This window comes from Schistocerca piceifrons, chromosome 1 (genome assembly GCF_021461385.2).
Source record: "Schistocerca piceifrons isolate TAMUIC-IGC-003096 chromosome 1, iqSchPice1.1, whole genome shotgun sequence".
Lineage (NCBI taxonomy): Eukaryota > Metazoa > Arthropoda > Insecta > Orthoptera > Acrididae > Schistocerca > Schistocerca piceifrons.
This window is the reverse complement of record NC_060138.1, coordinates 359369707-359394066: the sequence shown is the minus strand read 5'-3', so window position 1 is coordinate 359394066 and position 24360 is coordinate 359369707. Positions and strand designations below refer to the sequence as shown.

Here is a 24360-nt window from a genome sequence, read left to right as displayed (position 1 = left end):
TGTTTCCTACAACGATGCTGCCGTGCCTACAGCTTGTACCGCTACAGGCTGTGGGTTTATATGCGTACATCAGCCATGAAATGTGAAGGCTAGGTTGAGTGACGTGTTACCGTGGCTGCTGAGCGAGATGGCTGTGACCACGCTACAGCTGGCTGTGCAACCGTTTCCTAGAAATACCGCATCATTAATACCTAGCATGGCCAACTGTTAGCAGATGGCGACCTAACCATTACGAGATTCTGAATGTTCTACAGTCAAATTATATAATCACTAAAGAACACAAATAACTACAGAGAGCAAATAAAAAGTCCAATAAAGTCTCCAACAACCACGTAATACAGATATCAGTTGTGTTATTTAAGTTTAGATATGGTGTTTATAATAAAATTCCTTGCGACGAAGTACTTTCAACGAAACAAAAAATATCGTAATATAAAGATTATGCCAAGGCAAAGACTCCGCCACAAGTACACTCAAAGGTTAACCCTGCATAAACAATTACATAATTATCTTTATTGTTTATTTTTATTAGTAAGACATCACAGTAAAAAAATGTTGTGCTATAGTCATTTGAATACATTAGTAACCTACGAGCACAAAGAATTAAACTACACTAGTTTCCTGCAGTTCCAAACTTCGGAATATTCGCAAAATGTATCGTTAATCGTAAAAATTTACATTGAAATTAAGGAAAACAATTTCTGTAAATGATAAATTATTGTCAGAACTTACAGAATCAAAAATTTAGGTTGCAACTGTAAATTTGGTGTGAATTACATTACGTGAATCAATACGCAAGAGTAAGATGCATGCAAACGTACACATTATGACACACACTCATGAACACACATTTTTTAGCAGCCAAACAAATGATAACAAAGATATAGGTGTACTCTTAATTACCTCGCAAGAGGTAATTAAGCAAATTTGTTAGACGGTTAAAGTTGCAAGGGTTGTTTGTGGGTGCGCTGTAGCCTTTAGAAGTTAGTTGAGATATCTTCACGTTCTTGTTCTTTCCGACAGAGTTTACGGTTTCGACATTTTCGGAACAAAAATGTGGGTCATATGTTTCTCTGCGCCTACATCTGTACTCCATAACCCACGTTATGGTGTACCACTAACATTTTCACACCATCCATTCGTGAATGGTTTGGAGGAAAAAAATCGCGGTCGGTGCTAGTGCCTCCAATAGAGCTCGAATTCATCTGATTTTCTTGTTATGGTCACTCCACGAGATGTAAGTACAAGGACTTAAAATGTTGCCTAACTTTTGCGAATTTGAACAGTAAACCTCGCTATGATGCTCGAAGCTTCTACTGTGGTGTCTACCCACCATGGTTTGATGAGCAGCTGCATAGTAGGCCTTAATCTCGCACGCACAAAACGATCCCATTACGAAACGTGCTGCTTTTCTTTGGATTTTCGTTATATCGTCTTTTAATCCTATCTCTGAAGGGTCCCAGACTGACGATCAATACTCAAGAATCAATCTGATTGTATTTAAGATTCCACCTCTGTAGGCGTATTAAATTTCCGGGATTCTTCCAGTTGTTCTTAATCTGACATGCCTTTTTCAGACGACTTGTTTTATGTAGTTGTTTCACTTTAAGTCGCTCCAGACGTACTCGTACATTTTTTACAACTACGGATGTTTTCCGTGACTAATCGCCAGCTATATAGTGGAACAATGCTGTGACTTTTGGCATATTTATGGGCAATACAGTTCCTCCATCAATCGTTGGTCTTCGTGCAGTTCGTTACAACTTGTGGCATTGCGACTTCACTATTATACAACACAATCATCTGTGAAGAGCCTCAATTTAGTTCCCGACGTTACAAGAAATATCAAATTTATTAGTGTAACCAGGAGACTTTTCAGGGGCGTATAGACTACGTGGAGAAGTCTCAGCAGCTTTTCAGTCCAGTCCCGTCTCGTTACAAAGAAAGAATGTTGAATAAAATTATAATCGAGTTTCCAGTCACAGACTGGTATTACTTAAGTACACTGACAGTAGACATGGATCTGTGTAAATGAATTAATCAAAAAGTCAATGAAATTAATCTGCCAATTTGTGCATTAAAATCAATTTTCCTCGGTCAGCCGGAACCGCTGACGTCTTACGTGACTACAGGACTATCGAATGGTGGGGCTGAAGCAATTTTCATTACCACCAATAATTATAATTATACTTAGTATAAACATGTATGTAAGTATGTATGTATGTATGTGTGTGTGTGTGTGTGTGTGTGTGTGTGTGTGTTCCACATCTTCTACTAAACCATTAGAGCGATTTCAACCAGACTTGGTACACATGTCCCTTACTGTCACGCAACAATCACTATTGGGGTAAGAACCACATGCCAAACATAGTTCAGAAGACATGACTTCATAAACAATAACATGCGTGAAAAACTGCCACATTTTGCATGACGTTTAAAGTTATTATTTCTTTGGTGCTAATTCTATTTGCATTATAATCCGCTGACAGTATCCACATATGCCGGTAAATGAACATACACAAATATATCATTGTCCGACAGATAGCTCAAGAGATATGGACTCATAAACACTACGATGCGTGAAAAATTGCTGCATTATGCACGAAATCTTAATACATTTATTTATTCTTTAATACTGAGGCACTCGTATAGTCGAGTCAGCGTAAGGAAATCCCTGACACCTGGCAGCGCCTTTGACATTTTTCAATTGCGAGGGCAAGTTGCCACTAAAGGCCATACAATGGCTATAGAGCGATGAAGAGGCGTTGACTTAGAGAAGTTGTAAACACGCGAAGCAGCTGTGCCCAGCATTCAGAAATTGCCTCATAATTTCAAAGGTGATTTCATGAATACGTGGATATTATTTTTTTCTCTATTACAATGTAAACATAGTCATTTTTTGTTTTCACTTGTAACAGAAAATCGGCAGAATCAATAGACGGACAATGTCAAGTTTGTCAGCTAGTTTAATTCATAAAATACACAAGACGGCGAAAATCAGCTGAAGTTATTGGACCACTGCTTTCAAATTCAAGCCACACCAACACCAGCGCATAGCAACACTGATCCTACGCACGTTCGGAGAACTGTCTCCAGCACGGGTTCACCAACCTCAGCAGCAGGAGGCCGTGTGGCCCCCACGGCCGATATCAGCGGGAATGGCTTGCACTGCCTCCCCACTCAGGGTGGCTGCAGGTACCTCTTTCTGTCGGAGGAGGGGCACTTCTGTGCTGAGTCAGAGGTTACAAAATAATGAGAGACGCCGTCTCAGCTCCATTTCATTGCCGTTCTTAGTCGGCTTCACTTCGTGAAGCAGTGGCGTAGCGAACATAACTGATGCACGGGGCAAAACCGCTGGTTGCCGCCCCCCACTCCACTACACTTCATTCCTCCCCCCCCCCCCCCTGCCCTCCCCTCCAGAAACACATATAATATACAAAACATACTCAGAAAATAATATATGTCGTTGAGACAAATTAGCTCCCCTCTTCAAGAGGCGCCCGGGGCATGATAGGACCCCCTTGACTCCCCCCTCGCTATGGCAACGACCAGTGGTACGGCAGTTTCTGCCATTTCGCAATACATCTTTTGGCTTCCGTCATCTGTGGATTCAGTTACGTTTAGTGAAGATTTTTCGGTAGAATGTTTGTGGCAACTTCGTCCGTGATTAATATGCAGATACGCGTTTTGCACCATAAGCATCAAGCATTACGCTTCCACCGAAGTTAGAGCGTTAAGCGTTGTGGCTCCGCCACCGTCTGTGTGCTTGTGTTAGCCGACTCCTCGTGGCTAATCGCTTTCGTATGTTATTTTCAGTTCACAAAATTCACTTCTGTTTTTCCAATATCGCTCTCTCTAGGGACGACGACTTATCGTTATTTCTTGTTTGATTCTACACTGCTAGAAAAAAAATGCAAGACCGTCGAGGACTCTGCATAATATGTAATACTAAAGGACTATAGTGTTAATGATTCATTTTCACTGTCATCAGCGATCGTATGCTACTCAGGATGCCTGTGTGCGCGCACTCTGTTTTGGCTTTGAAGGTAGTAACTGTGCTGAGTCTAGTGGTGGATTGTGTTTTTGCAAAATTCGTCCTAGGGAGCAACCATGCCCTGCTGACTAACACGTACTTCTGTTGAATAGCTTCAGCCATTTGAACGAGATCATTTTGCGTGCCTACAGGTAGATAGATGGATGTATTGACGGATTGCTGCACATGCTGGGTGCAGTGTATCGACGGTGTGCCAATGCTTTCAACAGTGGTCTGTGGACCATGTGCACACCTGTAGACCAGGTTCTGGATGTTCGTTCAGTATAGTCTCATGTCATTGACGCTTTGTGTGAGCTGCGGTAGCCCACCAGACATCATCCAGGGACAAAATCCGGGTATATGCCGCACCTGCCGTTTCATTAGGGGCCAACGGGAGCTGTCTGCTTCCAGCAAGATTAAGGTAATGCATGCCTCTGACCAGGTTACCTCTGACACCATGACAACGTCGAGCACGACTATTCTGGTGTGGTGAAAGAGTTGACTACAGTGTGGAACAGCACTTTGTTATCTCCAATAACGAGAGTAGCTTTGTCTGTACGCGACTGATGAACGTACACCTGTGTGGCGTAGAACTGGTCAGCCGCCTACTTCAGAATGCATTCGACTACAGCTCTGGTTCCCAAACTTTCTGGGAGCATTACCCCTGAATACAATCACATATTAGCTAGTAACTCCCTCCCCCGCTCCCCTCCCCTCCCCCCGCCCCCCCCACACCCTCCCTACATGAGCAACTAACTAACCTTTAGAATGAAGAAGAATTTTCTTTGAAGATTTTAATTTTTAAAATGACGAAAGGTGAGTTATATTTAGTTCTTGTAAGTGTTTTGTCAAACCACGAAGTAATGAGTCAATGAGACAGTTGGCACGGCTAACTTGTAACAAACTTTTTATAGAACGCTGAAGCAGTTTTCAGTGCACTGAGAGTGTTAATTAAAACCACTTTTCGAAGAGTGAAGCCAACAAGCTCCATTAAGGGTAGACAATTGTTACAGAACATGCTTAGTCTGCATCACCCTTCTCCCTAGCAACACTACCTTCAGTCACACCCTGCATCCCATTTAAATCAAGCAAATTAAGATAGGTGAACTGTACTTAGGATAGATCAGATACAATCAAGAGCTCGAGGAACTATACCAGCAGCCCAACATAGCAGGAACTGTCAAAGCCAAATAAATGCAGTGGGCCGGCCATGTGGCTCGGATGGAGGATCACAGAAGGCCTCGGAAGCTCCTGGATTTCACACCTACAGGAAAGAGACAGCCAGGGAGACCCAAGAAGCGTTGGAGAGATGGCCTCCATGAAGATTTAAGCCAAGTGTCAATCGATGTGGAAGGATGGCAGATAGCAAAATTGGTTCAAATGGCTCTGAGCACTATGGGACTTAACATCTGAGGTCATCAGTCCCCTAAAACTTAGATCTACCTAAACCTAACTAACCTAAGGACATCACACACATCCATGCCCGAGGCAGGATTCGAACCTGCGACGTAGCGGTCGCGCGGTTCCAGAAGGAAGCGCCTAGAACCGCTCGGCTACATCGGCCGGTGGCAGATAGCAGCAATGGACAGAATACAGTGGAGGAGGAAACTTGTCGAAGCGTGCGGTTCACTGGGCCTGATCACGTAGTAGTAGTAGTAGTAGTAGAACTGTACTTAGGCCCATTTTTGTGAATTACTTTATTGCTGGACTCCTTTCTTCTGAGCTGCCAGAAATTAGATGACTTCAGGCTGCCAACACTTTGCGTCTGAACACTGCTACTATCAATAATAATAATAATAATAAGAACAAGAAAATAATAATAGTAATAACACTGCGACGTAGAACCTATGTCAGCGAAGTATCCACTACACATTTACTGTTGTACTATCTGTTCGTTTACTGTTACGAAATGAATAATGAAACAATGTGTCACCTATTGTGGGAACTACCTACATCTCGAAGAAGGCATTTTCATGAAATATTTAAGCATGTTTTAATTTTACTGTAATAGATGCATGGTATAAAGTACAAAGCATGTATGTAGCGAGTGGACTGTGTGAAGAAGATGTTCATATAGTCGTTTCAGGAGCCATAACCGCGAAAATATTGTATCGTGCGTTAATGCTAACATTTGACAAAAATGTAATTACTGCAACTTATCAGCATTACAGACTTACGAAATAGTGATAATAGTAATGATCTTCTGAAAATAATTTAGCTTCGTGACCGAAACACAACTGAATCCTTTTGTTTTCACCCATAAAAATTCCTTTTTACACCTCCGGTGGTAATTACCCCCAGGCTGGGAACCGCTGGCCTATAGCAACATGTTCCGTACCATATTTCGTGAAGTGGGAGGTCACAGTTACAACTCGCGGTCACGTTGGGCGTTTCTGCAAGGTGAAGCCTTACACAGTCTTTTATCCAATTTCTTCGACGGATAGCTGATGTGCCGGCCGTTGTGGCCGAGCGGTTCTAGGCGCTTCAGTCTGGAACCATGCGACCGCTACGGTCGCAGGTTCGAATCCTGCTTCGGGTATGGATGTGTGTAATGTCCTTAGGTCAGTTAGATTTAAGTAGTTCTAAGTTCTAGGGGACTGATGACCTCAGATGTTAAGTCCCATGGTGCTCAGAGCCATTTGAACCATTTGAAAGCTGTGCTTTTGTAGCGGGACAATGTACAAGGGTTGGAACTTAAATAGTGACAACTATTTATTCACAACCGATACGAGAGAGTTATGTGTTTCCACCTGTTAATGTCCTTAAAAGTAGTCACCAATGTTGTGTAGAACCCATTGCCAGCGTGTGGAACGCGTAGTATACTATTAGCAGAGCCTGTTCTGTTGATGGCGCGAATGGAGCGGATTACTGCCTGTCGAATCTCTGGAACAGTTCTGAAGCGAATGCCACAAAGTGGTTCCTTCATCTTCGGAATCAAATCAAAGTCACAGGGACTAAGTCCGGGGAGTATGGTGGATGGTACAGTACTTCCCAGTCCCATCGACCGAACAGAGCAGTCACACCTTGTGTGTCGTGCAAAATGATGGGTGGTTGCACAGAAAATGTCGCCGCTTCTTTCGCATCTTTCATTACAGTCCGTTGTTTCTCCCTTTTCCCTTCATTAACCAAGTCATTTATCTCAGCAAAAGAATCCTCAGCTGTAGGTAATGCAGTCTGATGTCTCCACGGTACAGGGAGCAGAAGATTAGCAATTGAGATCGTTTTTACCAGCTGTAGGGAAAGTGATGGGAAGCAGCAACTTCCATTTACATCCTGCCAAGTATCTACACACTTAACAACCATATCTACATTAGATTCCATTAGAGTATGTCCGAAATTACATTCACAGCTCAGTTTTCTTTGGTTGGAAGTCCTCAGTCAAAACGAAAAGTAAGATATTCCGTAAGCTTGAATTTTGTTCGATAGGAGACGCGCCTTTCACAAGCCAAGGAGCACAGCATCAACAGCGACCCCTAGTTTAGTAAGATCGCCCTGTTTGTGAATTTATAATTCCCCTAATTTCTTTGAACTGCCAACTGGTGATATATAAGCAAATGGTTTGTTACAGTTTGTGACTTGTAATTGGAAGCCCACCCTCAAACTTCTTTGCTTTGCATTATTCGCAGTCGTTCTGTACAACGTCTCGCCTTTTTTCGCGATTTTTCAATTGTTCCAGCAGTCATCAGGAACTACCTCAAGTGATTACGAAGTGATCCGGCCAGATACTCTGTAATTCTACAAATTAGATATACGCTGAGAAAACATCAGATCGCAGTGGGTTTGCCTGATATCAGAACTCAAAGATCTGTTTGTTGTTCTTGACGCGCTATGGCACGTAAATGGCTGAATAATAAGCTGCTTATACACCGTAAAGTAAATCTCACGTTTTCCAAAAAACAATAAATTACAAAGAATCGAAATTGAAAGCTGGGACAATTTTACGTCCATTTACATCCTGCCTTCAATTCGGCGTGATTATTACACTTAGCCGCTGAGTACGTGAATTCGCTTTCCGAGGAAGATAAAAAATAAAGAGCGCAAATTGGTATTTAGTAAGATATTTCTCAACCGGAAGCATACGCGGTGGTGAAAACAATAGTCCCTTTTACATTGCTCTGGCTTATTTTGCTTTCTGTTCTGTTTGATTACACCTTATTACCACTGTATTACGTGAGTATGAACACGCTGGATATATAATTTTAAACAGAAGATGTTATAAATTCTGTTCAACGTCCAATAGGACTAAGAAAACATAGCAATTTAACATAACCTTTTCGTAAGCCCATTTCAGTTAACGTCTTCTTTCAATTAAATAGAGAAATTCTCGCTCGTCTTCTCCGTGTGTGAGAATGTTGGCAGCAACGGCTCCCATGTGACCATGTAGGAATGGACTTTAACAGGCACAACATGAGCTTCTCCAGTCGGGAAGCACGCTGATAGGAACATTACCACAGTGTGAGTTAACACTTGACAACAGTTCAGTGCTGCCGGGTGACGTCACGGTAACCTATAGGAGCTGCGAATCACAACAGACACGCTCACAACCAAAGAAAACCGGTAAGCTCTTTTTATTTAACGTCATAGTACTACAGCAAGACTCGCATTGTTCAAATGAATAATCTGTGTGTGTTTCAATAGTGCTGAATCGTATAGGAAGGCAATGTGTGTAGTTTGCGGTGATTGCTAGTTCTGAAATGCACCGCAGTGGCAACACTTATCGCAATGAACTTGACCTTGACGTAATGAATAGGAGTCTTGGCTGTTCCAAGGCTGCACTCCGAAAAGCCGGGGTCATTGTCAAATTAAATACTCGAATCGCGACACTAATTTTTGTTTTTTAAATGTAGCTGCTGCCCATGGGTAGCTGAAAAATAGTTTTATTGAAACGTCTCAGCTTGTTTCACTATAGCTTGTGTTCCCTAACACCTTTGTTTCTGTCACGTACATTATGCAATCAGTGAAAACACATGATAAAAATAAGCAGCGCTGATAAGCTATTCTCACGCCTGCCGCACCACTGAGGTGGAAACGACGCCGTTCTTGTCAGTATCCGACAAGTGAGCAACACGGTGTTGTGCCATAAACATCGTCGGTCCCTTTGTGTGGATGAGTTCAGAGGTATGGAGCGCTACAAAGACTGTAAATATTTAGAAAAAATCATTAACAGTTAATTTATCTGGCTCTTATATTTCTCATTAATGTAGCTTAGCTGTGCTTTATAGTAATTTGTCAAGGTTACTGTAGAAATTTGCGTAGTGTAACGATCACGCTACGTATAGACGCAAACAACCACTACAAAAAAATTTTGTAGATTTCGTTAGACAAACTCGTACACAAATTATTGACTCAGGGTACATTTCAAAAGATCTTCTACCATATAGTTAACAAGACGCAGAGAGGATGTACCGGCATTGTAGAATTTAACAGCACTAGTCCAATAACTATGTTGGATAAATGTTCACATAAAAAGTAAATAAGTCTGGTAACAATTATGGTTATTTACTGTTCGATATTCTCATCACCTTCCATCTGCCAGTATTAGGGGGAAAACACATCAAGTTTACCTCTAGTAATTCAACCGGAAATGCCTCCATCAATATAGAGCGTTATGGTAAAGACTGTATAACTTTCAAAACATTCAGAAATATACAAATATAACTTCTAATATAACTGGTTGAAGTAACACGACTTTCTTCATGGATCATGATTTTCCTTTCCCTTCAGTAACATTTACAGAGCGACGTCCCGCTTTATTACAATTTTTAACCACGCTCTTCTGGATACATCGGATACAACTTCCTTAGATTCGAATGAGTAGGCATCTTTATATAGGCGCTACACTCTTCCTGTATTGAAGTATCATAACAAAACCAACGAAGGACAGTGACCTACTCAAAGCATATGGGTGCAATTTAGCACCGCGTGGTCTTAGGCGTGTTCTCACGGTTCGCGCGGCTCCCCCGCCGGAGGTTCGAGTCCTCCCTCGGTCATGGGTATGCGTGTTGTCCTTAGCGTAAGTTAGTTTAATTTCGATAACGTAGTGGTTAAGCTTGGGGACCGATGACCTCAACAGTTTGGTGCCATAAGATCTTGCCACAAATTTTTTGCAACACAGCGTCACATGCAGTCACAGAGCTACGTGTTCTGCATTCCAGCTGGTACACTGCGCAACAACGTGACAAAATGGACAGACGAGGATTACCTTAGTGCTGTCCTAGGCTGCTGAAAGTTCTCAGTACTGGAAAATTTAAGGCTGTTTCCGGAGGTTTCCCACATCTATCAGGTTGTGTATTGGCCCTAGGCTACACTTACTTAACCAGCCCAAAAAATATAGCTTTCAAAACACACTTTTTTCACTTCAGTTATTCCAGACGACACTAAAATACAGATGTGAAGTTTTATAAGTAAACAAAGTGTTACAGATCGCTTCAAAGTTGGATCAGATTTTTTAAAAGTTTCTCCACTTCGAAGGGTATTAATGCGTCATTTGCTGATTCTGCATTCAGTTTTACACGACAGGCCTGTTGTACACTCGGAAGTATAGTCATGCTTCATTGTACATGTTTTACATCTATACTTAATCTCAAACACATCAGTGGAAAAAAGAAAATGTTATTCTCTGCGCAAGGATTTTCTCAATCATCCTTTTTTATCCTATTTCACAATTTTAATTTTTTGGTTCAGCCTAACATTATGGGGTACGAATAAAATATTTTATGGATATTTTCTAGCTTTATTTCATAATGCATTGTATTCCCTGGACATAACCATATGTGAATATAATTTCAAATGATTGAATCGAAAGTTGTACCAATATTCATATTAATAACATAAAATTATGTACATTGCACGTACTATTGAAATTTGCTTACAGTTTTGGCAAAAAGGTAATCTACCTTAAAAGAACTAAGTAGATAACTATCGATCGTCTGCGAAACAAGTTTTTGTGTACTTCTCACCATACTGTTCTTGGAACACGACACAGTTTCAAACTCGCCGAATCAATTATATCAAAAATGACAAGTTTTCATCTGGTCCCCTCTTGGAAAAGTTTTTGCCGACGCCCGGAAGATAGTGTGATACACGTTGCTGATATTCCGTATCCATAAGGTACAAACCACTTTCCAGGCACTCTCAGAGAACTGTAGTAGGCCCGAATTTTAATGATAGACTAACAAATCCCACACAGAAGTATCAATTTTTCAACATGTGCGTACATTCTGCACTTTTTGAGACATAACACGACGTGTAATGAAAAGCAGATAGTGTTACAGAATCGTCTTTTCTCTCCAATGTAGCTCTCAACATGGTTCGACATTTTATGTGGGTGATTTTGCTGATGTTTCGGTTTTAGGGGACTTAACTTTTACAAATGGATGTACAGATCGTTGCAGATACATTTTATGTGAAGATGTTAGATCGTGCTACTAACTGACTGTTTGCTAATGCGAAGTTTGTTTGTTGTCCTTCTGAAGAAACCATCACGCGAGTCGCCCAAATGTGGCGTCGACTGAAATAAGACTCACTCGGCGGCCGAACTTCCCCGGATGGGGCCTCCCGGGCAGTAATGCCGTACGATCATTTCATTTTCTTCTGAAGAAGACGGGTTTAAATCCGCTGAAACCGTGGTTAAGGTTAACTGAATCCCACCACTTATTGCAGCTGATCTGCCGTCCTTATTCATCTCGTATTGTGTACCGTAGATGAAGTGCAGCCAAGTTCAAAATATTGTAACTATGAAGGTTATTCACGTCCTGCCGTATACGATTTTTTTCCGCATATGAAAGATCATGTTATTGGGTTGGTTCATAAGTTCCTAGAGTTTTTCCGTAAGTTAAGTAAACACAATAGATACACATAACAGACACTTTAGACATCGTTAATGGATTCTACTTTACTATTTACATTAGTCTGCCAAGGTTGGGGTAACTTTTCGACTTGGCAACCGTAGGAATCACGGGGTTTTGAGGCGAGATTTCATCGAGTCATGTTCGGAGCGCATTTTCATGCGAAAAGGAACGTTGGAGGTTGTTCCATAGAGAGCGAAAAGGTGTAGATCTGATGACGATGATGATGATGATTTATGGTGGAGGGCGCTAAACAGCTAGGTCATCAGCGCCCTTGCATTAATGTTATACTGAAGAAGGTTTTCATAATCTGTGGAAGGAGATCACTAAACTGGAAAACGACGTTTGATCCCACCACAGGAAACGTAAAGCAACACCAGGAAGGCGAGGTTCAGAAAAGCCTGTAATAAAACCCCAGCGAGACACAGCGGGATAACTAAACGAAATCATGGAGAAAATACTTGTAAGGATGCTGTTAGAAAAGAGATAAATAACCGTGGCTGGATGACCACTTAGAAATAATACGTGACCCAGCCACTCTGTGACACATTAACATCACACACCCAGTATTTTGGGAAGAATTCCGGACACCACACAAAATTTTAAGACACAAACAACACTCGCCAGAGGCTCAGACGATTCTGCGGAGATCTGGGGTACAAATTTCTCGACGTCCGCTATCGGGTGGAGAAATGTAGGGTCCCCCTGAATAGGTCAGGCGTGCACTACACGCCGGAAGCGGCTACAAGGGTAGCGGAGTACGTGTGGAGTGCACATGTGAGTTTTTAGGTTAGAGAATTCCCTCCCTAGGCCCGACAAGACGCTTCCTGAGACGCGGCAAGGTAGGAGTAGGCAAAATGCAACAGGGAAGCAAAATGCAACAGGGAATAACAATATTAATGTGCTAATAATAAACTGCAGGAGCGTCTATAGAAAGGTCCCAGAACTGCTCTTATTAATAAACGGTCACAACGCCCATATAGTACTAGGGACAGAAAGTTGGCTGAAACCAGACGTAAACAGTAATGAAATCCTAAACTCAGATTAGAATGTATACCGCAGAGACAGGCTGGACAGTGAAGGGGGAGGCGTGTTTATAACGATAAGAAGTGCAATAGTATCGAAGGAAATTGACGGAGATCCGAAATGTAAAATGATTTGGGTGAAGGTCACGGTTAAAGCAGGCTCAGACATGGTAATTGGATGTCTATATAGGCCCCCTGGCTCAGCAGCTGTTGTGGCTGAACACCTGAAGGATAATTTGGAAAATATTTCGAGTAGATTTCCCCACCATGTTATAGTTCTGGGTGGAGATTTTAATTTGCCGGATATAGACTGGGAGACTCAAACGTTCATAACGGGTGGCAGGGACAAAGAATCTAGTGAAATTTTTTTAAGTGCTTTATCTGAAAACAACCTTGAGCAGTTAAACAGAGAACCGACTCGTGGCGATAACATATTAGACCTTCTGGTGACAAACAGACCCGAACTATTTGAAACAGTTAACGCAGAACAGGGAATCAGCGATTATAAAGCGGTTACGGCATCGATGATTTCAGCCGTAAATAGAAATATTAAAAAAGGTAGGAAGATTTTTCTGATTAGCAAAAGTGACAAAAAGCAGATTACAGAGTACCTGACGGCTCAACACAAAAGTTTTGTCTCAAGTACAGATAGTGTTGAGGATCAGTGGACAAAGTTCAAAACCATCGTACAATATGCGTTACATGAGTATGTGCCAAGCAAGATCGTAAGAGATGGAAAAGAGCCACCGTGGTACAACAACCGAGTTAGAAAACTGCTGCGGAAGCAAAGGGAACTTCACAGCAAACATAAACATGGCCAAAGCCTTGCAAACAAACAAAAATTACGCGAAGTGAAATGTAGTGTGAGGAGGGCTATGCGAGAGGCGTTCAATTAATTCGAAAGTAAAGTTCTATGTACTGACTTGGCAGAAAATCCTAAGAAATTTTGGTCCTATGTCAAAGCGGTAGGTGGATCAAAACAAAATGTCCAGACACTCTGTGACCAAAATGGTACTAAAACAGAGGATGACAGACTAAAGGCCGAAATACTAAATGTCTTTTTCCAAAGTTGTTTCACAGAGGAAGATTGCACTGTAGTTCCTTCTCTAGATTGTCGCACAGATGACAAAATGGTAGATATCGAAATAGACGACAGAGGGATAGAGAAACAATTAAAATCGCTCAAAAGAGGAAAGGCCGCTGGACCTGATGGGATACCAGTTCAATTTTACACAGAGTACGCGAAGGAACTTGCCCCCCTTCTTGCAACGGCGTACCGTAGGTCTCTAGAAGAGCGTAGCGTTCCAAAGGATTGGAAAAGGGCACAGGTCATCCCCGTTTTCAAGAAGGGACGTCGAACAGATGTGCAGAACTATAGACCTATATCTCTAACGTCGATCAGTTGTAAAATTTTGGAACACGTATTATGTTCGAATATAATGACTTTTCTGGAGACTAGAAATCTACTCTGTAGGAATCAGTATGGGTTTCGAAAAAGACGGTCGTGTGAAACCCAGCTCGCGCTATTCGTCCACGAGACTCAGAGGGTCAGAGACACGGGTTCACAGGTAGATGCCGTGTTTCTTGACTTCCGCAAGGCGTTCGATACAGTTCCCCACAGTCGTTTAATGATCAAAGTAAGAGCATATGGACTATTAGACCAATTGTGTGATTGGATTGAGGAGTTCCTAGATAACAGAACGCAGCATGTCATTCTCAATGGAGAGAAGTCCACCGAAGTAAGAGTGATTTCAGGTGTGCCGCAGGGGAGTGTAATAGGACCGTTGCTATTCACAATATACATAAATGACCTTGTGGATGACATCGGAAGTTCACTGAGGCTTTTTGCAGATGATGCTGTGGTGTATCGAGAAGTTGTAACAATGGAAAATTGTACTGAAATGCGGGAGGATCTGCAGCGAATTGACGCATGGTGCAGGGAATGGCAATTGAAACTCAATGCAGACAAGTGTAATGTGCTGCGAATACACAGAAAGATAGATCCCTTATCATTTAGCTACAAAATAGCAGGTCAGCAACTGGAAGCAGTTAATTCCATAAATTATCTGGAAGTACGCATTAGAAATGATTTAAAATGGAATGATCATATAAAGTTGATCGTCGGTAAAGCAGATGCCAGACTGAGATTCATTGGAAGAATCCTAAGGAAATGCAATCCGAAAACAAAGGAAGTAGGTTACAGTACGCTTGTTCGCCCACTGCTTGAATACTGTTCAACAGTGTGGGATCCGTACCAGATAGGGTTGATAGAGGAGATAGAGAAGATCCAACGGAGAGCAGCGCGCTTCGTTACAGGATCATTTAGTAATCGCGAAAGCGTTACGGAGATGATAGATAAACTCCAGTGGAAGACTCAGCAGGAGAGGCGCTCAGTAGCTCGGTACGGGCTTTTATTAAAGTTTCGAGAACATACCTTCACCGAGGAGTCAAGCAGTATATTGCTCCCTCCTACGTATATCTCGCGAAGAGACCATGAGGATAAAATCAGAGAGATTAGATCCCACAGAGAAGCATACCGACAATCCTTCTTCCCACGAACAATACGAGACTGGAATAGAAGGGAGAACCGATAGAGGGACTCAGGGTACCCTCCGCCACACACCGTCAGGTGGCTTGTGGAGTATGGATGTAGATGTAGATGTAGATCAGTTACAATAGAGGGAAGATCCTGTGGGAGACCCAGTTCAATCCTCAGGTCGTCATATAAAATGCACTCACTTCAAATATGTCGTACTGACAGCTGTGTACAGCACTTCTGACATACTGAAGGCTCCTCCCAACGTAAGAGGAAGCCGTGTGTCAATGGACAATGTCCCACTCTAAGCCGAGTAAGGGCTACTTCTTCATACCGTCGCGTGCGGAAGGAGGTGATCCATGGTCGCACTGAAGTCTTGATGGAACGTAGTTCATTGTTCCTCACATCCAGTCACAGTGACTCCCACAACATATGACCTTCCTGGTCACAAATGAAATGACAGCCCGCAGAGGGGCTGAACAGCTGGAATGAGGAGGAAGGGAGCAAGCCTCCTTAGCAACAGCAGGAGCAAGTTCGTTTCCCTGGATGCCTATGTGCCCTGGAATCCAGCAAAAAATGATTTCCTTGTTTTGCCTGAGCAAGAGAGGGAGAGCGTCCTGCTCTTGTTGCACCATCCGATCTGCTGGGTACATCTGTCCAACAGCGAGAAGGGCACTTTGAGAATCAGAACACGATAAATTTTTTGCTACGGCGCCGTCTCATCTGCTCCATTGCCCTCAGGATAGCAAACAATTCCGCGTAATAAACTGAGGGAACACGACAGAATAATCGAAAACATCTCCCTGCTTAGAACCATCCGTATAGACGGTAATAAAATCTGGGTGGCTACGTAAAATTTCATTAAATTTAGGGCACAAGATCAGGTGAATAAGGCTGGTGCGGAATGCCTTCCCAACCCATTTCCTGTCTATTGTTTTTGGTCAGTCTAGCAGAATGCGGGCGGGCATTATCGTGGAGTAGCATCACTTCACGCACTCTTCCTGGTCGTTGTTCTCGGACTGAGTCTGCAAGGCATCTCAGATGTTGACAATGAATGTCAGCAGTGATGTTTACACCCCGTGGAAGAAATTTGTAGTACACCAAACCGTCGTTGTTCCACCAGATGTATAACATTATCCTTTGTGGATGCATGCAGGTCTTCATATGGGGAGTTGCTGCTTTGTTTGGTCTCAACCGTTCCTGTTTTTTTCCTTATATTAGCATAAAGATACCATTTCTCGTCACCATTAACGGTACACGATAGGAATGGTCTGTGTTATTCACGAGCAAATTGATGACGAGCAAGCAGGTATACACATTAGCCGGCTACCCACTAATTTTTGTGATTTTTGGCTTAGAGCATGCAGTGCCCACACATTTGATTTCTGAAACTTACCCATTGCATGCCACTGTCGCACGGTGTTTGAATGATCACAGTGCATCACATTTACCATTCCTCGAATACGCTGACGTGGATCATTGTTGATTAATGGTTTAAACGATCTTCATCAAACCACAAAGATCTTCGTGAACGTGGAGAATCACTAATGTCAAAACGATTTTCCTTGAAACGAGAAAACAATTTTATTACCATGTTCTGTCCAATAGCATTATCCCCATACACAGCGAAAATGTTTCTGGCTGCCTCCTCTGCTGTCATCCGTCTATCGAACTCAAAGAGAAGAATGTGTCGGAAATGTTTTGATATCTCCACTTGGCATTCCATTTTATAGCCTTCACAGCTCCACTCATTATCTCCAAATGACAAAATGTAAACTCAAATAGCAAGAGTGAACTACAAATAAAAATGACAATCGATAAATAAAGCCATAACAACCGAAATTCCAACATGTAAAACAAAAGTTCTACGAACTTATGCACCAACCTAATACTTTGTCACGTAAAATTAAATTTATGTCGTGCCGTTTCCACTATTATCTTTGTTACAGACCAGAATTTGCATTCGCCTCTTTCAGCAACAAGCTTTCTACTAAAACTACATAGTCATTTAACGTTGTGATATAACCTTTGCTTAACTAAGGAGTAGATCCTCGCACTCTCGCATATCGATCACTGTTGTCAACATAGAACGAGATACGTCGCCAAGTTACACACTACATGAAAACGACCGGATTGCAAGCTATGATGACAATGACTCACTTATAAAAGCCGTCATTAGTATGTATGGCTAGAATAGCAACCATCATTTTTCCAGGGGTGATGATCTCTGTGGGTCCACTGGGAAATCCGAAGATGCTTGTGTACTCCAAAAAATATGGACTCGCCTCTGTTCCAAAGAAGGATTTGCGAACTGTCAGCTCTACTCTAAGCACTGTTCATATTATTAAACTTTACCACGTACTGGAACATAACCCCTTCACTGTAGTAGGGATGAGTACGGTTTAACGTCCCGTCGTCGACATGGTCTCTAGAGACGGGCTGGGAAAGTTCAGGGACGGAAATCGGCTATGTCCTTCCTAAAGGAATCATCTCGGTCTCGGAATTTACCTTAAACGAACTGGGGAAGCATCTTAGAACCTGAATCCGTATGACTGATATGAATTTTGAATTTCTTTTCTTACGAATTCCCGAATGCAAGTGCACTGTGCTAACCACTTTGCTGCTGCTCTCGGTCGCATTATATCAGACTAAAGATACACTGTCTGATCAAACGTGTCCATACACTCATATGTAATGCGGAATTCACCACTAGATGCCACGAGAGAGGCGAACCCACCAGTATAAAACGAGGAGACGGGGATTGACCGGGGGGGAGGGGGGGGGGGGAGAGTATTGTGTTATTTTGTATTTTGTCAGTACCGAAGAGTCAAGCTGTACATTTTCCAAAAAAAAGACACCACAGGTTCCTTAGCTCGAACTCTTTGATTAACCTATTGCATGGACAACATTCGCCAAGTATTCGCGAGTCGGGATGAATAGTAAACTAATGTGGCAGAGTAATTAGCTGAGTTCCGTCAGAAGACAAATCAACGACTGGGTGCCTTCTATCACGTTATAAAGGAATTCTCTGACCTGTGCATTCGAAATGGACTCGTAATATATCGGACTTTCATCCGACCAATTATGGAGTACGGAACTCCAGTGTGGGGAACCACAGTGAAGACGTACCAGTAGAGACTACTGACTCTACAGAACAAAACTTCAAGAATAACTTACCATGTCTCGGCGCACTTTCGGCCAAATATCTATATAAACAGCAGAAGAACCGGAAGTCCTGGAATGCTTTCAAAAGATGGCCACAACATTATATCAGACTGCTGCAACGCCCGAGAACCCACTTATTCGAAGCCTAGGAGCTCTCCTTGATGACCAAACCGTTATAAACGGCGCTACCATAGTAAAGCTGTCAGAAGAATACATTTCGCTAGCAATAACATCGCACCCCTGCAGGCAAAAGAGTGGACATAGAAAAAAAGGAAGAAGAATTCGCAGCAAGAGAATATAGTAGTAAATGTTCTCTGGGTAAAAACACCACAGACGATTATTAAGAAGGTAGCGACTATATGTTATCAGTGGAGGAGCAGTGATAGCTAAATGGGCTCGTCAGGAGGGCTCAGTGATTTTGAACGTGGACTAGCCATTGGATGTCATCTGAGTAATGCATCCATCTGGGACATTTCAACCCTTCTAAGACTGCTCAAGTCAAGTTGGTGACGTGATTCTGACGTGGAAATGCGAAGAAACAACCACAGACAAGCCAAGACCTCGTAAACCTCACGTGGTAACAGGGATTGTCGAGCATTGCAGAGCGTGGTTGTAAAACATCGAATGAAATCAGCGGAAGGAATCACTCGTAAGTTCCAAAGAGCTACCAGCAGTCCAGCTAGTACAATGATGGTGCGTAGGAAGTTAAAAGGAATGGTCGAGCAGCTCCTCAAAAGATACGCTAAACGACACTTGAGGTGGTGCAAAGAGTGGCGCCAGAGAACAATGCATGACTGGAAGCGAGTGATTTGGAGTGATGAACCTCGCTATACCCTGTGACAATCGGATGGAAGGGTTTGGGTTTGACGAATGCTTGGAGAATGTCATCTGCCATCGTGTGAGTGCCAACAGTGAAGTAAGGAGGAGGTTGTGCTACCGTACTGCATTGTTTTTCATGGTTGGGTGTGGACCCATTACTGCTCTTAACAAAACGCTAAATGCGGAAGGATATGAACACACTTTACAGTATTGTGTACAGTGTACAGTAGAGGAACAGTTCGGAGATAATGACTCTAACAGCATGACAGTGCACCATGTCATAAAGCAGCATCAGAGAGGCTGGACCATAACATTTCTGAAATGGGTTGGGCTGCCCAGAGTTCCGAACTGAATCCAATAGAACACCTTTGAATGAGATAGAACGTCAGCTTCGCTCCAAACCCCAGCGTCCAACATTTCTGCCTTCTGTGATTTCGGCTCTTGAGGACGAATGAACTAACATTCTTCCGCATACATTCAGACATCTCGTTGAAAGTGTTCCCAACCGTGCTCAAGCCATGGACTCAGCCCATTTTAATATCCACTAACAGATGTCCAGATTATTTTGATGAGATAGTATATATGCATCTAGCAAGATGGATCTCTAAATCTTTTGTCGAATGCCGGAATAGTTGTTCAGAAAGAGTGCAGCAGATTTCCTTCCCACTCCAAACTTGAGCTCTATCCCTAATGAACTCGCCATTGACGGGGCGTTAATCTCTACTCTTCCTTTCTTTTTTCATCTGTTTTCTTAAGTGTTGAGTCATACAGGCACAAGTTCGTTCTTATATTTCTTAATCTTTGAGTCCTTTATGCACGACGGTGCACTCATCTAGTGATGAAAACACTTTCGTCGGAGGTATGTTGAGCCTTGCTTCAGGACGACCTTTTTTTAAGTACAATAAACTTATATCTGTCGGCATACTCTGCATGCATTCCGAGATATAAATAATCTTTGATCTGGTGTACTTGTTCCACTGACTTACCCACTAAATATCTGTGTTCGTGTTGAAATATCGTGCATATACATTTAGGTTGCACTTGCGCGTCGTGTTGATGTGTTTGTGCTCATATGCCACAGCAGAAGACAATCCCTGCACAACGTGTAAGTAAAAAAAACAATAAGCTCATTTTGTTGTTGGAAAACAACTGATGTGTATTGCTCTTATCGTTATGTGTTTCTTTCTGAGCCATGTCTTCGAGAATCGAAAATATCTCACAGCTGACATTATGTAAAAAGAAATGAGAGTGTAGTACCATCTCACAAATGTGAAATTAATGGAGGGACAATTGAGACTGGTACACTGCACTAAAAACTGAAGAATGGGGTACAACCCGTCGAGTTTGAAAAATGACGTCACAAGTTACCACAGATGATACATTGCAAAGATATTGAGAAACTATGAAATGTAGTACAGAAAAAACAGATCGTAGACACATATCACTTATATCCATATTTCGAAGGTAATTTTACACATATCGCTTTTTCACAGTAGAAAGTCCTAGTGCCATATTCTTCAGTTGATTTACATTGGCCAACTGAAAAAAAAACGACATACGTAACATTGGAATGAAATACGTCATTTGACATATATACGTTATATCCTGTACTTAAAGTTGACCTACTACCAACTGAAGTATAGGATGCAAATTTTACGCATGTCGGTTTTTCCATCTTCGCTAGTACTAGTACCAACTGAAGAATAGGATGCTAATTGCTAATATTAGCGAAGGTGAAAAAAGCAACATTTGTATCCTGTACTTCAGTTGTCCCATATAGGTCAACTCAAGGGCAGGATACTAGTACTAGTTAAAAAAAAAAAAAAAAAAAAAAAAAAGCGGCTTACACAACACTGTTATCTTGTATCCCAGTTGAACTACGGAGGTTTTATCCTATTATTCAGTTGCCGTATATAGGTCAGATCAACTGAATTACAAGATATAAATTTTATGTCTGTCGGTTTTCTCTTCGGGAGTACTACTATCAACGTAAGAATGGGACACTAATACTAGCGAAGGCGAGAAGAGCGATAAACGTAAAATTCGTTCCCCGTACTTCAGCTGACTTTTATATGTCAACTGAAGAATAGGGTACTAGTACTTGCGAAGGTAATAATGGCAACAAACGTAAAATTTCTATCCCGTACTTAAGTTGATCTATGTAACATACTAGTAGTAGCGAAGGCGAAAAATGCGACAAACTTAAAATCTGTATCTTATGCTCAGTTGACCTACATAGCACAGGATACGAATCAATTGCAAATTAAACAGCAAGTGGAGTGACCCACTATCAGACAAAGGTATAATTAAACATGTGTACCCACAAATGATTTGGAAATTACCACAAGCGACAAAAAACAGACACAATATCTCTTAATAACACAGTCATTTATTTTTATTTATGATTATGACGCCTTGCCACAGAAGATAACTGATTTATTATCTACGGCTTGAAAATAAACAATTAATGTGTACGACTAAAATATGAAGTTGTTGATTAAAACCGACGAGTTGTCTCTCATTCTTCAGTTGACCCTTCTTTTCCGAGCGACGTCTTCGATAAGCGAAAATTACGTTAAAAAAAGTAAGTGTAGTACCATCTCACAAATGTGAAATTAATGCCGGCCGCTGTGGCCGAGCGGTTCTAGACTGCTACGTTCGCAAGTTCGAATCCTGCCTCGGGCATGGATGTGTGTGATGTCTTTAGGTTAGTTAGGTTTAATAGTTCTAAGTTCTGGGGGACTGATGACCTCAGATGTTAAGTCCCATAGTAATCAGAGCATTATGTGAAATTAATGTAGGAGCAATTGAATCTGGGAGACTGCTCGAAAAACTCTTAGTGCTATGAAGAGTTGTTACTGAAACAAAACAAACATTTATAGTCAGCAGGAGATATAAATTCAGCCATTGTCATACTCCATCCCCAGAGTCGATAAAATATGGTTATTAAGATTAAATGACTCGTCGTTCTGCGATTTTGAAGCACACGTAGATAGTATACATACCCCCAATGATACTAGTTTTGAAGAATAACTGGGCTTCGTTTCCTCATGTCTGAGTTTGATACTTGTCTTCTTTTGAAACCATCTTCATTTTTTTTAATTATTCTAAATTGCCAGTGAACGCTGCATTGCTATCGGGTGTTGAAAGGCGTAATGTTCGTAGAGAGAAATCCACTATAAAAATAACGCGTGAAATATTTAAAGCACCCAAAACGTGAAGAAAAGATAAAACGAGAAATCTCACGGATAAAACGATATGCCATTTTTTGTCATTTTGAATCAAAAGCTACTTTTACTGGGAAAAGCGGAACGAATATGGCAAACGTAAAGAAAAGGAAAAAAAGAGCAATAGGCCAGCGTAGGGTATGGTGGCATATCCTGTCGTTTAAGCACGTAACAATAGTCGCTATTCCTTGGCTGAAGCAAATAAGGAGTGCAGGGATTTCTATTACTGGTAGAATTCCAACATTCGGGTTGAAACAATTCGATCCTTTACCTTGTTACATGATACTGTTGCGAGCTGGAATCGCACCATAGCATTTGACACTTGGTTTAGTTAAATTCTGTGGCGCAAGTCCGTGGACGGGATATTAGCCAGACCACAAGCACAATGCTCCATCGCCCTCTCGCTTTTACCCCGCGAAAAGATACCCGCTACTCATTGGACAGAAGGCTAAGTGGACCTGGAGCCGCCTTCGAGGGACTGAAACAAGAAAAATTCCCACCCTTACCCAGGATTGAACTCGGGCCTCCAGAGCCAGAGCCTAGTGCTTTATCCTTTTTTTTTTACCTTATTCCTCCAGTCTTAAGCTACTCCAGTTTCCTCACTGAATTATGTTGTTCCTACTGTGTGAATGCTGAAGCACTTATTCTGCTGCAACTGCCGGTTTCTGCTAACTGCTATGACATATTTATCCAGAGGAGCTTAATGTTTGTTGTAACGGCCATTCAAAAGGTTGTAATTGCTTGGGCTGTCCTTATCATCTACAACTGAGTAATTTTCCTTGAATCTCCTTGATGAAACTGCACCATAGGATATTCATGTAATACCTCTATTTTTACCCTCCGTTTTCCTGTTATCCCTCTTTGATCTTGATGTTTTTTACTACCCGCTAGACCACCACGGCCACATTTGGTGCTTGGAAGCGTGTAAAAGTAACTGCGCACAGAGAAATAAGAGTGTATGAGGGATGCAAACACTAGACCATGTTGAAAGTAATGTGTGAACATTGACATAAATGCAGATGCCTGGAAATCTTGTAATAACTGGTTTATTATGCAAATAAGTGTCAATAACCATATTAACGTGCCCCAGGAACATTGTCAACAGTTTCACATGAAATGAAACTATAAGTTTAAAATTTCTTTTCATCCATTTCTTTGCATCTTAGGGAAAGTTAATAAGCCAATACAAACATTTGCTTCTCCCACTTAAGACATCCCCAAACAAATGTATTACAGTATTATATATGTTTTTACTCAATGTTACCTTATAGGATAACCAAAGCAATAAAACAAAGAACATAAAATATTTAGTCTGCAAAAATGAACTGTAAAAATTTTGAATAAAGTCCATAACAGAAAGTTTTTTGAGTCTTCTTGGAGAACCTTAGAGTTCTGATAAGAGCGCTATTGTTCTTAGGTGACAATTATGCATTATAATGACATGCCAGTTGCAGAAGAATTGTGATATTTATAATTAACGTCATGAGATATAACAACAACTTCCACATAAGGTTTGCGTTCTTGCATAAGATTGAGAGAGGCTCTGCATTGTGGTCCAATTCGCAATTAGCGTCTATTACAGACCAACTATGATACGTGATTCTTCAATTTCTCCAGGCCTAATTTATGAGGAAATAAATCTCGGTTGAACAGCCTCGTATGAGTGTGCATAGGACACAATATTTTGGCAGTCGACCACGTTGCCATC

General features: G+C 41.7%; 1 protein-coding gene across 4 annotated transcripts in view; it reads left to right on the top strand.

Moving 5' to 3' along the window:
* Window positions 1-24360, top strand: part of LOC124785145 (luciferin 4-monooxygenase) — a 345708-nt gene that overhangs the window by 56138 nt on the left and 265210 nt on the right. For 2 of the 4 annotated variants that reach the window (XM_047254155.1, XM_047254158.1), the window contains exon 1: window positions 8421-8590. The exons of 1 other annotated variant lie outside the window; for it this stretch is intronic. The gene's annotated coding sequence lies outside the window, so the exon portion shown is untranslated. Of the gene's footprint in view, window positions 1-8420; window positions 8591-9021; window positions 9152-24360 lie in introns of those variants that run through there. One more of the 4 variants, XM_047254156.1, reaches the window with a different exon arrangement.